The sequence below is a fragment of the Capra hircus genome, chromosome 2, assembly GCF_001704415.2.
Source record: "Capra hircus breed San Clemente chromosome 2, ASM170441v1, whole genome shotgun sequence".
NCBI classification, from domain to species: Eukaryota; Metazoa; Chordata; class Mammalia; order Artiodactyla; family Bovidae; genus Capra; species Capra hircus.
Genome location: NC_030809.1, coordinates 93,321,308 through 93,333,528, shown reverse-complemented (window position 1 = coordinate 93,333,528; position 12,221 = coordinate 93,321,308).

The following is a 12,221-nucleotide window of genomic DNA, read 5'->3' as shown; positions in this document are numbered from 1 at the left end:
ACACGTGTGCTAGCCAAGAGGCTGCTTCTAGCCAAGAGGTCTCTTCTTCTAAGAGTATGTCTAAGTCCTCTAAAAGGAGAATTTTCAAACATAGATAAGATTCAGAGAAAATCTATATCGATTCTGCTGCTGCTGCTGCTAGGATTTAGAAAATGACTCTTTGAGCACAAGGCCACTTTAAGATCCTCACTAACCCTAAGTTTCTTACTTTCAGAGGTACCACACAAAGTAGAACAAACATTAAAATATATTCACTTGTCACAATAAATATGATTTTTTCTGTAAATATATTTCAAAGAATTTTATAAGTTTGCTTTTGAAATTATTTGGCCATGTGTAAATTTCTTAAGCTTGATTTTACTTTTTCTGGCAACTAACGCAGATGATAATTGGGAGTTTTTGTAAAGTGAAAAATACTAATTTGCCAACAGTTATGAAATCTTCATATCATTTAACACTTGATAAGCCATGAATTAAAATATTGATAATTTTTCAGTACATAAAATTAAGAACACATGCACACACACTAAAATATACAAAGAATATTAAGCAGCTCTCATGCACCAGTTCCAGTTCAGACTCTCTCAGCCTCAACTGTCTCTTTTTCCAGTGATGGCTGGTCAGGAGGAAAAGCCCAGTTTTCATGAAGGAGGAGACTTAACTTGACAGTATTTTACCTCCTATTCACACAAAGCATCCCTTACATCCTACCCTGAGCCTTTCCCAAGAGGCACTGTCCTGCAACTAGCATGCTCAACATGGAATTTTCAGAGAGAGACAGTTGTTGGACAAAATCTTCACAAAATGGAAATAGAGGCTGTTAGGTAAATTTTTCCCTTCTCTCTTTGGGGGAACCAAGGCTACAATGTTATTGATATATAAAATTTCAGGAAGAGGTACTTAAGAAATAATTAGGACTGGTTAACTTTTATGGAGTAGGATGGTAGTGAGAAAACAAAGATGGTATATTTTCACTTTTTCATACAATTTGCATCTTTGGGAAAAATTGACATGTTTGTATTATCCTCACACTAAAAATAATTTAGGAAATAGTTATATTTTAAACAATGATTTTTTTAAAAACACGGTAAACAAAAGAATTCTAAAGAACTAAGGCCAAGTCACCTCTGATAGGCATTTTTATCAACTCATTTCAAAAGCCCTGTTAAAAGAAAGTGCATATGAAAACTGGGAGCTATAAAAATTTAGGAATGTATAAAACCAGTAGTATGAAGCAATGTTTCTGAAGGAATCTGACAAATCCTTCTCTCTCATTAAATACAAAAGTGACTGTAAAATGTACATTATACTCATAGGAGTACAAGTTCTTTAAGAATACTTGAATTTAGCAAGTGAGAAAGTTAAAATTGGTATTGATGTTCAAGAACATGTAGTACTTACATGCTGTTCTCACTCAAAAATAAACAGTAACCATAGACTCTGTAACATGATCTATATCAAGGTTAAGTGAATAAGTACAAATAAATAAGCAGCAACTAAAACAAAGCATATCAGCCCAAAGCTTGGCTCAGTTCAATAAGGAGGGAGGTTGGAGAAGTTTTAATTGAATGTATTCAAAGATATATAAATGAGCCTGTTATGGGAATTAGAAATATTTGGAAATAGAAAATGGACTAAGAACTGAACCAAAGTTAATTATAGTGATTATCTGCATTTTTTTCAGCTGAAGATATTAAACCAAACTTTCTTTGGTGGGAGGTGGGAGGGAAGTGGCAATTGCTCATTATTTATTTATTTTCCTCAGTCATCATCTCACTTTGGTAAATGTAAAATTAGAACGTCCAGTATCTTAAGTGTGTCAGAGATTCAGAGATATTACCAATCCATGTAAATGACATGAAAAGAACAGTTTTCATAACTTCAACCAGTGTTTCTCATAATCCCTTTTAATAAGGCAGAGAAATAACTTCCGTTATTTAGCACACACCGTGAGGAACACTGCCACAACTAACTGGTAGTTTTGAAAGGCATTGACCTATTTTATTGTATGCATTTCTCTCTGGAAGCAGAGTTTAGGTACTTGATAAATATTAGTGGACTGAGTACATGATTGACTGACTCTAAGTCAGTAGATGAAAGAACAAATAAATAGGTAGCTGATCAAATGAGTGCATAGATGAGTAACTAAAGAAATGAAAGGACAAAGGAATGAATGGATGGATGGATGGATGGATGGATGCAGGAATTAGTGAGCTGATGAATTAATAGGGGGATTAAAACTGAAACATAAAAATAACTACAATCATATAAATTGAATGAATAGCACCACTTTTTCTTTTATCCTAATGGCCTTGCATCCTGCCTGTACAATGGAGTCATCTGTGGAGCTTTAAAGTCAAATGTCTGTTGCTTCAATCATGAGACCTAATTTCATTGATCCAGAGTGAGTTCCAAGTATGATTATTTTAAAAAATATCCATTAATAATTCTATTGCGCAGCCAGAGTTGAGGACAGTAGCTAGCCTATGCTTTGGATCACAGAACTCCTTTGTACTTCTCCCTCTTTTACACTTCATCACTTTCTCTAAAAAGCCCCTTCATTTTCATATGCAAGTACTAATTTACATTCTCTTCTCACTTTGCCTCATTCCTGAGGATTTGGTTGAGAAACTGGGACTATAAAAGCTAATATATTTTCTAAATTAGTTATGATCCTACACACTTTATTTCAAGTAAACAGAGTGAGAATCTTCAGTCAGAGGGTCAAAAATAAAAGGTGGGTAAAGCAGATTCTGTTAAAAATTTAACAACTATATAAACAATGACTTTCACAGTCTCCCAAGGCAATAGAAATTTTAAAAAGCAAATAGTACCTAATCGAGCTTACAAGCTTTTTGTAAAGCAAAGGAAACTATCAACAAAACAAAAATACAACATGTAGAATGGGAGAAAATATTTGCAGATGATACAACTGCGGCTGCTTCTGCTAAGTCGCTTCAGTCATGCCCGACTCTTAGCAGTCCCATAGACTGCAGCCTACCAGGCTCCTCCATCCAGGGGATTTTCTAGGCAAGAGTCCTGGAGTGGGGTGCCATTGCCTTCTCCAGATGATGCAACTGACAAGGGCTCAATTTCGAAAATATACTAAGAGCTCATATAATTCAACAGCACAAAAACAAACAATGTTATTTAAACATGGGTTAAAGACATAAATGGATATTTCTCCAAATAAGATGTATAGATGTTCAATCAGTTTAGTTCAGTTCAGTTGCTCAGTCGTGTCCGACTCTTTGCGACCCCATGGACTGCAGCATGCCAGGCCTCCCTGTCCATTGCCAGCTCCCAGAGTTTACTCAAACTCATGTCCATTGAGTCTGTGATGCCATCCAAAAATCTCATCCTCTGTCATCCCCTTCTCCTCCTGCCTCAAGCTTTCCCAGCACCAGAGTCCTTTCAAATGAGTCAGTTTCTCACATCAGGTGGCCGAAGTATTGGAGCTTCAGCTTCAGCATCAGTCCTTCCAATGAATATTCAGGACTGATTTCCTTTAGGATGAACTGGATGGAACCTCTTGCAGTCCAAGGGACTCTCAAGAGTCTTCTCCAACATCACAGTTTAAAGCATCAGTTCTTTGGTGCTCAGCTTTGTTTATAGTCCAACTCTCACATCCATACATGACTACTGGAAAAACCATATCATTGACTACATGGACTTTTGTTAGTAAAGTAACATCTCTGCTTTTTAATATGTTGTCTAGGTTGGTCATAACTTTTCTGCCAAGGAGCAAGCGTCTTTTAATTTCTTGGCTGCAATCAACATCTGCAGAAAATAAAGTCTGTCACTGTTTTCACTGTTTCCCCATCTATTTGCCATGAAATAATGGGACCAGATGCCATTATCTGAGTTTTCTGAATGTTGAGCTTTAATCAAATTTTTCACTTTCCTCTTTCATTTTCATCAAGGGGCTCTTTAGTTCTCCTTGTGCCATAAAGGTGATGTCATCTGCATATCTGAGGTTATTGATATTTCTGCCAGCAATCTTGATTCCAGCTTGTGCTTCTTCCAGCCCAGCATTTCTCATGATGTACTGTGCATATAAGTTAAATAAGCAGGGTGACAATACACAGCCTTGACGTACTCCTTTTCCTATTCGGAACTGGTCTGTTCCATGTCCAATTCTAACTGTTGCTTCTTGACCTGCACACAGATTTCTCAAGAGGCAGGTCAGGTGGTCTGGCATTCCCATCTCTTTCAGAATTTTCCAGTTTGTTGTGGTCCACACAATCAAAGGCTTTGGCATAGTCAATAAAGCTGAAGTAGATATTTTTCTGTAACTCTCTTGCTTTTTTGATGACCCAGCGGATGCTGGCAATTTGATCTCTGGTTCCTCTGTGTTTTCTGAATCCAGCTTGAACATCTGGAAGTTTACGGTTCATGTACAGTTGAAGCCTGGCTTGGAGAATTTTGAGCATTACTTTACTAGCGTGTGAGATGAGTGCAATTGTGCAGTAGTTTAAGCATTCTTTGGCATTGCCTTTCTTTGGGATTGGAATGAAAACTGACCTTTTCCAGTCCTGTGGCCATTGTTGAGTTTTCCAAATTTGCTGGCATATTGAGTGCAGCACTTTCACAGCATCATCTTTCAGGATTTGAAATAGCTCAACTGGAATTCCATCACCTCCTTTAGCTTTGTTCGTAGTGATGCTACCTAATGCTCAAAAGGAACATGAAAAGATGCTCAAAATCACTAAATACTAGAGAATTGCAAATCAAAACTATAATGAGGTACCATCTCACATGAGTCAGAATGGCCATCATTTCAATGTCTACAAATAACAAATTCTGGAGAAGATGTGGAGAAAAGGAAACCCTCCTACACTGTAGGTGGGAATGTAAGTTGGTGCTGCCATGATAGAAAATAGTATGGAAGTTCCCCATAAGGCTAAAAATGGAATTGCTATATGATCCAGCAATCCCACTCCTGGGCATATACCCCAGACAAAACTGTAGTTCAAAAAGATACATGAACCACTATGTTTATAGCAGCACTATCTACAACAGTCAAGACATGGAATAACCTAAACACCCACTGACAGATAAGTTGGTAAAGAAGATGTGGTATATATTTACAGTGGAATACTACCCAGCCACAAAAAAGGCTTGATACCATTTAAAATTAAAGATAATGTAAATAATAAGTGATGGAGAATTTAAACCCTATCTTTCTTCTCTTTCACTGTAGAACCTTATCACAAAATATGTTCTAGATGTTCTCACATCAGTTCATCTTACTAATCTTATGTCATATATAATATTTCCTGTATCAGTACAAATTCTTTCAGTTTCATAGAAAACTCAGTTTAAATTAGTTTCAAGTGAATAATGGAATACATTGATTCTACTAACTAAATCATTCAAGGGTAAGTCTGACATCAGGTCCTCCTAGAAGCAAAGGGTAAAGCAATATCATCCACACATAGCTTCATTCATTCCAGAGGGCTCTTTCCTCAGGGCTGAAAAATAACTGCTGGAGATTATGGAACTGGCAAATCTAGTCAAATCCAACTTAAAAAAAGAAAACAGTAGAGTCTTTACCTGGGAGCTTCCTCTGGGAATTCCATGTAAAGATTTTCTCTGATTAACATGGCTTAGGTTACGTGCCCTTTTGTGAACAAATTGATGCAGAATAGGGCACCTCAGTTACCTTAAATCCCTTTTATACATTCACCCTCAGACCTTGTTACTAAAACTCTACTCAGATGACATGAGTAAGGAGTGGAGAGGAGTTCAATTTCCAAACAAAAAATGGCTATTCTTTGCATCAGACTGAATCTTTTTATGCAGAATAAGGGATAGATGCTAATGCCTACCATGTTTTTATTTTTCAAAGAAACTTTGTCCTAGTAAATCTTTGTCTATCCTATTCTGCAAAGATATTGTTAGCACACATTTTCTTTAGCACTCATACTATTGGCTTTTATTTTTAGGTCCAGGATAATATGGCAAAACCATTAATGTATTATATACTTCAAAGCTGCTGAGAGACTAGATCTTAAATGTTCTCACCAAGAAAAGAAATGAGATGATTAAGTGATGTTATAAAGGTATTAGCTAACACTACAGTAGGAGTCATATTACAACATATAAATGTATCAAATCAACATGCTACAAAACTTAAACTTACACAGTGTTATATGACAATTGTATCTCAACAAAAAAAATTTTTTAATTGGTACAGCCATTATTTGCAGCTGGTTTTCTTTTCTGGTTTCACTATGTCACTGACACTCACAAATTTGCCAATCAAGAGGTGAGAAGTAGATACTCCAGCTAGGATGAAAAAAAAAAAAAAAAGCAATGCATTTGGGGAAAAATAATCTCTTTCCCAAAAGGTATGATGTAGGAATAAACTAGTAAGGATAGGTTCCAAAACCTGTATTTTATCAGCTGTTTTTATTTCCTGTATTCTCTGATTTTTTTTCTTTTTTCAATTATTAGGTTAACCAAAATAGTTTTGAAAATTATAGGCTATCTCAGTTGTACTGAAAATATCAAGAGGAGGTGGTTTTATTCACACTCAACTGAAAGCTTTAAAAGGTGGAGAAATAGATCTGTGGGATAAGTGTGAAAATGGCAGTGGGCTATTCCTATCAAGAGATTCTCTTGGCAGGACAAAAATCTAAGGGATTCTAGGCTTTGTGTTAATAAGGGATGTTTCATCAATAACCAATTTCTCAGAGAATATTGAAGATTAATTCAAATGTTAGCATTAAATTTTTTTTAAAGTAGGATAATTCCAAGGAGACACCTTCAATCTTAGCAAATAATATAGGAAAATATTCCCCAAAGAATTATAGTTTGTTTGATTAAAGATTCTCCTTACTCTCAAAATCAGCAGGTGGAAAATCATAGAGCTTTTAAATATTTCTTGCTTCTGTTTACCTACCAGGAACTTTAAAGATAAAACACTCTGCAGGTGTTGTGGGAATGAAGATAAGCATCTCTTCAACAACCAGGTATTTTTGGAACATGAAATATATTGAATGAACCACAGCTTCCATCTTGGCAGCATAAAACAATGGGAATTCAAAGGGAGCACAACACTAATGGTAAATTTCTAAGGTGTTCTCTGACTGAGCGGATTTCCCTTTCACTTTTCTGACTTACTAAATGTCCATAGCCAAGAGTTTTTAATTTTTCATTCTGTCTCTCAGTTCAGTTCAGTTCAGTTGCTCAGTTCAGTTCAGTTCAGTTCAGTTCAGTTCAGTCGCTCAGTCGTGTCTGACTCTTTGCGACCCCATGAATCACAGCACGCCAGGCCTCCCTGTCCATCACCAACTCCCAGAGTTCACCCAAACTCATGTCCATTGAGTTGGTGATGCCATCCAAAAATCTCATTTGCTGTCCCCTTCTCTTCTTGCCTCCAATCTTTCCCAGCATGTGGGTCTTTTCAAATGAGTTAGCTCTTTGCGTCAGGTGGCCAAAGTACTGGAGTTTCAGCCTCAGCATCAGTCCTTCCAAAGAAATCCCAGGGCTGATCTCCTTCAGAATGGACTTGTTGGATCTCCTTAAAGTCCAAGGGACTCTCAGGAGTCTTCTCCAACACCACAGTTCAAAAGCATCAATTTTTTGGTGCTCAGCTTTCTTCATAGTCCAACTCTCACATCCATACACGACCACTGGAAAACCATAACCTTGACTAGGCATACTTTTGTTGACAAAGTAATGTCTCTGCTTTTCAATATACTGTCTAGGTTGGTTGTAACTTTCATTCCAAGGAGTAAGCATCTTTTAATTTCATGCCTGCAATCACCATCTGCGCCCTCTGGGCTTTTAGAGCCCAGAAAAATAAAGTCAACCACTGTTTCCACTGTTTCCCCATCTATTTGCCATGAACTGATGGGACAGGATGCCATGATCTTAGTTTTCTGAATGTTGAGCTTTAAGCCTACTTTTTCATTTTCCTCTTTCATCTTCATCAAGAGGCTCTTTAGTTCTTCACTTTCTGCCATAAGGGTGGTGTCATCTGCATTTGTGAGGTTATTGATATTACTCCCGGCAATCTTGATTCCAGCTTGTGCTTCTTCCAGCCCAGCATTTCTCATGATGTACTCTGCATATAAGTTAAATAAGCAGGGTGACAATATACAGCCTGATGGACTCCTTTTCCTATTTGGAACCATTCTGCTGTTCCATGTCCAGTTCTAACTGTTGCTTCCTGACCTGCATACAGGTTTCTCAAGAGGCAAGTCAGGTAATCTGGTATTCCTATCTCTTTCAGAATTTTTCACAGTTTATTGTGATCCATACAGTCAAAGGCTTTGGCATAGTCAATAAAGCAGAAATAGATGTTTTTCTGGAACTCTCTTGCTTTTTTGATGATCCAGCGGATGCTGGCAATTTGATCTCTGGTTCCTCTGCCTTTTCTAAAACCAGCTTGAACGTCTGGAATTTCACGGTTCACATATTGCTGAAGCCTGGCTTGGAGAATTTTAAGCATTACTTTACTAGCGTGTGAGATGAGTGCAATTGTGCAGTAGTTTGAGCATTCTTTGGCATTGCCTTTCTTTGGGATTGGAATGAAAACTGACTTTTTCCAGTCCTGTGGCCACTGCTGAGTTTTCCAAATTTGCTGACATATTGAGTGCAGCACTTTCACAGCATCATCTTTCAGGATTTGAAACAGCTCAACTGGAATGCCATCACCTCCACTAGCTTTGTTTGTAGTGATGCTCTACGGCCCACTTGACTTCACATTCCAAGATGTTTGGCTCTAGGTGAGTGATCACACCATCGTGATTATCCAGGTCATGAAGATCTTTTTTGTGTATTCTTTTGTGTATTCTTGCCACCTCTTCTTAATATCTTCTGCTTCTGTTAGGTCCATACCATTTCTGTCCTTTATTGAGCCCATCTTTGCATGAAATGTTCCCTTGGTGTCTCTAATTTTCTTGAAGAGATCTCTAGTCTTTCCCATTCTATTGTTTTCCTCTATTTTTTTGCATTGATTGCTGAGGAAGACTTTCTTATCTCTCCTTGCTATTCTTTGGAAATCTGCATTCAAACAGGTATATCTTTCCTTTTCTCTTTTGCTTTTAGCTTCCCTTTTTTTCACAGCTATTTGTAAGGCCTCCCCAGACAACCATTCTGCTTTTTTGCATTTCTTTTTCTTGGGGATGGTTTTGATTCCTGTCTCCAGTACAATATCACGAGCCTCCGTCCATAGTTCATCAGGCACTCTGTCTATCAGATCTAGTCTCTTAAATCTATTTCTCACTTCCACTGTATAGTCATAAGGGATTTGATTTAGGTCATACCTGAGTGGTCTAGTGGTTTTTTCCCCTTTCTTCAATTTCAGTCTGAATTTGGCAATAAGGAGTTTATGATCTGAGCCACAGTCAGCTCCCAGTCTTGTTTTTGCTTACTGTATAGAGCGTCTCCAGCTTGGCTGCAAAGAATATAATCTATTGGATTTTGATGTCAACCATTCTGTCTCTAGTGTAAACTTAAAAGTGAGAGGAAAAAAAGAACTGTATTTAGATAGGAAAAAAAATAGAAGTTTGCATTTATTTGTAACTATCTTCCCCCAAGAAGAATTTCTCTTTTTATTATTCATAAAGATATGTACAGATTATCAGAGAGCAGTTCAATTAATTTTGGTTAATACATATACCAGTGGAATTCATATACCTAGCAAGATATATTTATGTCACTCTCGAACTTCTTCTCTAGAAAATTACTGAGACAGTCCCTACCATGCCACCTACCCCTCACCGCCACCGCTCTGTAGTCCTATCAGAGTCATTCATTTGTTTCTTTTTTGTTGCTGAGTAATCTTATGTTTCTCGATTCTCCTACTGATAGATAGTTGGATTGCCTCCAAAGTTTGGAGACTTTACAACTAAAAATTCTGTGAGCATTCTTGTATAAGTGTTTTTGTGGACATATGTTTTTTTTCTATTGAATAAATAAATGATAGGAGTAGGAACTCCAGTTCGGGTGGGCATTTAACTCTACATTTCCAAACAGTTTTCCAAAGAGGTTTGACAATTTTACATTCCACTAGAAATACATAAGCGTTCCAATTGCTCCATATGCTCATCAATAACTTGGTATTATCAATCTTTTAAACTGTATACCATTCTACATGCTTTCTCATTCATATAACCCTGGTGATTAATGATGAACATGTCTTCACGTGCTATTGGCCATATGTATATCATTATGTGAAAGTGTCTCTCCGAGTGTTTTGTTTTTTATCCATTACAGAGATTTTCTTCCTATTACTGAATTTAGGAATATTTTATATCACCTAGACATAGGTTCTTAGATATAAATAATGCATGTATTCCCTCCAAGTATGCAGCTTGCCTATTCATTTTCTGATATGTTTTAAATTTTTATACAGTCCAATTTTTAATCATTTGAACTTGTTTATATCTAATTTATGGTCAATCGTAGTGAATGTTTAATGTACACTTACAAAGAATGTGTATTTTGCTATGTTTGGGTTTAGTGTTCTTTTTTGTCTACTTATTCTATCAATGACTGAAAGAAGGCTTTTAAAATCTTTGTATTAATAGACTTCTCTATTTCTTTCTTTAGTCCTCATAAGTGTTGATTATCATATTTAAAATATTTATTTGGTTCATACTCACTTAAGGTTGTAGGACAAGGCTGTTTATTGTCACCCTGTTTATTTAACTTATACTCAGAGCACATCATGCGAAATGCTGGGCTGGTTGAGTTACAAGCTAAAATCAGGATTTCTGGGAGAAATATTAACAACCTCAGATATGCAGATGATACCACTCTAATGGCAGAAAGCAAAGAGGAACTAAAGAGCCTCTTGATGAGGCTGAAGGAGGAGAGTGAAAAAATCAGCATAGAACTCAGTATTAGAAAGACTAAGATCATGGCATCTGGTCCCATCACTTCATGGCAAATAGAAGGGGAAAATGTGGAAGCAGTGACAAATTTCCGCTTCTTGAGCTCTAAAATCACAGCAGATTGTGACTACAACCTTAAAATTGAAGACGATTCCTTCTTGGCAGGAAAGCTATGGTGAACCTAGACAGTGTGTTAAAAAGCAAAGACATCACTTTGCAACAACGGTCCATATAGTCAAAGCTATGGTCTTTCCAGTAGTCACACACGGACGTCAGAGCTGGACCATAAAGAAGGCAGAGTGCTGAAGAATTGAGGCTTCCAAATTGTTGTGCTGGAGAAGACTCTTGAGGAGTTCAAACCAGTCAGTCTTAAAGGAAATCAACCCTGAATACTCTTTGAAAGGATGGATGGCTGAAGCTGAAGCTCCAATACCCTGGCCACCTGGTGCAAAGAGCTGACTCATTGGAAAAGACCAGGATACTGGGAAAGATTGAAGGCAGAAGGAGAAGAGGGTGACAGAGGATGAAATGGTTGGCTGGCATCACCAATTCAATGTACATGAACTTGGGCAAACTCCGGAAAATGATGAAGGACAGGGAAGCCTGGTGTGCTGCAGTCCACGGAGTCACGAAGAGTTGGACATGACTTGGCGATTGAATAACAAAAATTCTTCCTAATAAACTGGCCATTTATTATTACAAAATGTCTCTTTTCTCTCATAAATTTTTTCTTGAAATCCATTTTCTTAAATTAATACATTTGCTCAGCATACTTACATTTTTCATCTGACCTCTTAATTTTCATTAAAGTGTTTAGTCCATTTTAATGTAATTATTTATATGTTAATGTTTAGTTACTGTCTTACTACTTGTTTTCTATATGTCCCATCTGCTTTTTGTTCCAACTTATCATCCATTACTCCTTCTTATGGGTTAAGAATTTCTAACTATTCCATTGTATATCCTCTACTGTCATTAATTTTAGCTCATAGTAATTGTATTGGGATAACACACATCCCTAATTTTTGAATTAAACATCATCTAATTTCTATATGATATAAGAATCCCTTATTACTATATCTGCATTTATATGTTATTTCCTTTCTTTGTGCTATTGTTGCCATGAATTTTACTTCTACACATTTTAAAATGCACCAAGATAACATTTTCTCACTATTTTTGTTGGAACAGTCCACTATCTTTTAAAGAAAATTAAAATTAAGAAAAAAAATTATTTTCACTCACGTATTTACTTTTCTTTTTTTATTAATGCGTACCTGAGCTTCTTTCTGGTATCACTTTCATTCAGACTAAAGAACTGTCTTTAATAACAGGATAGTGTAGGTCTGCAGAAAATACACTCTCATGTTT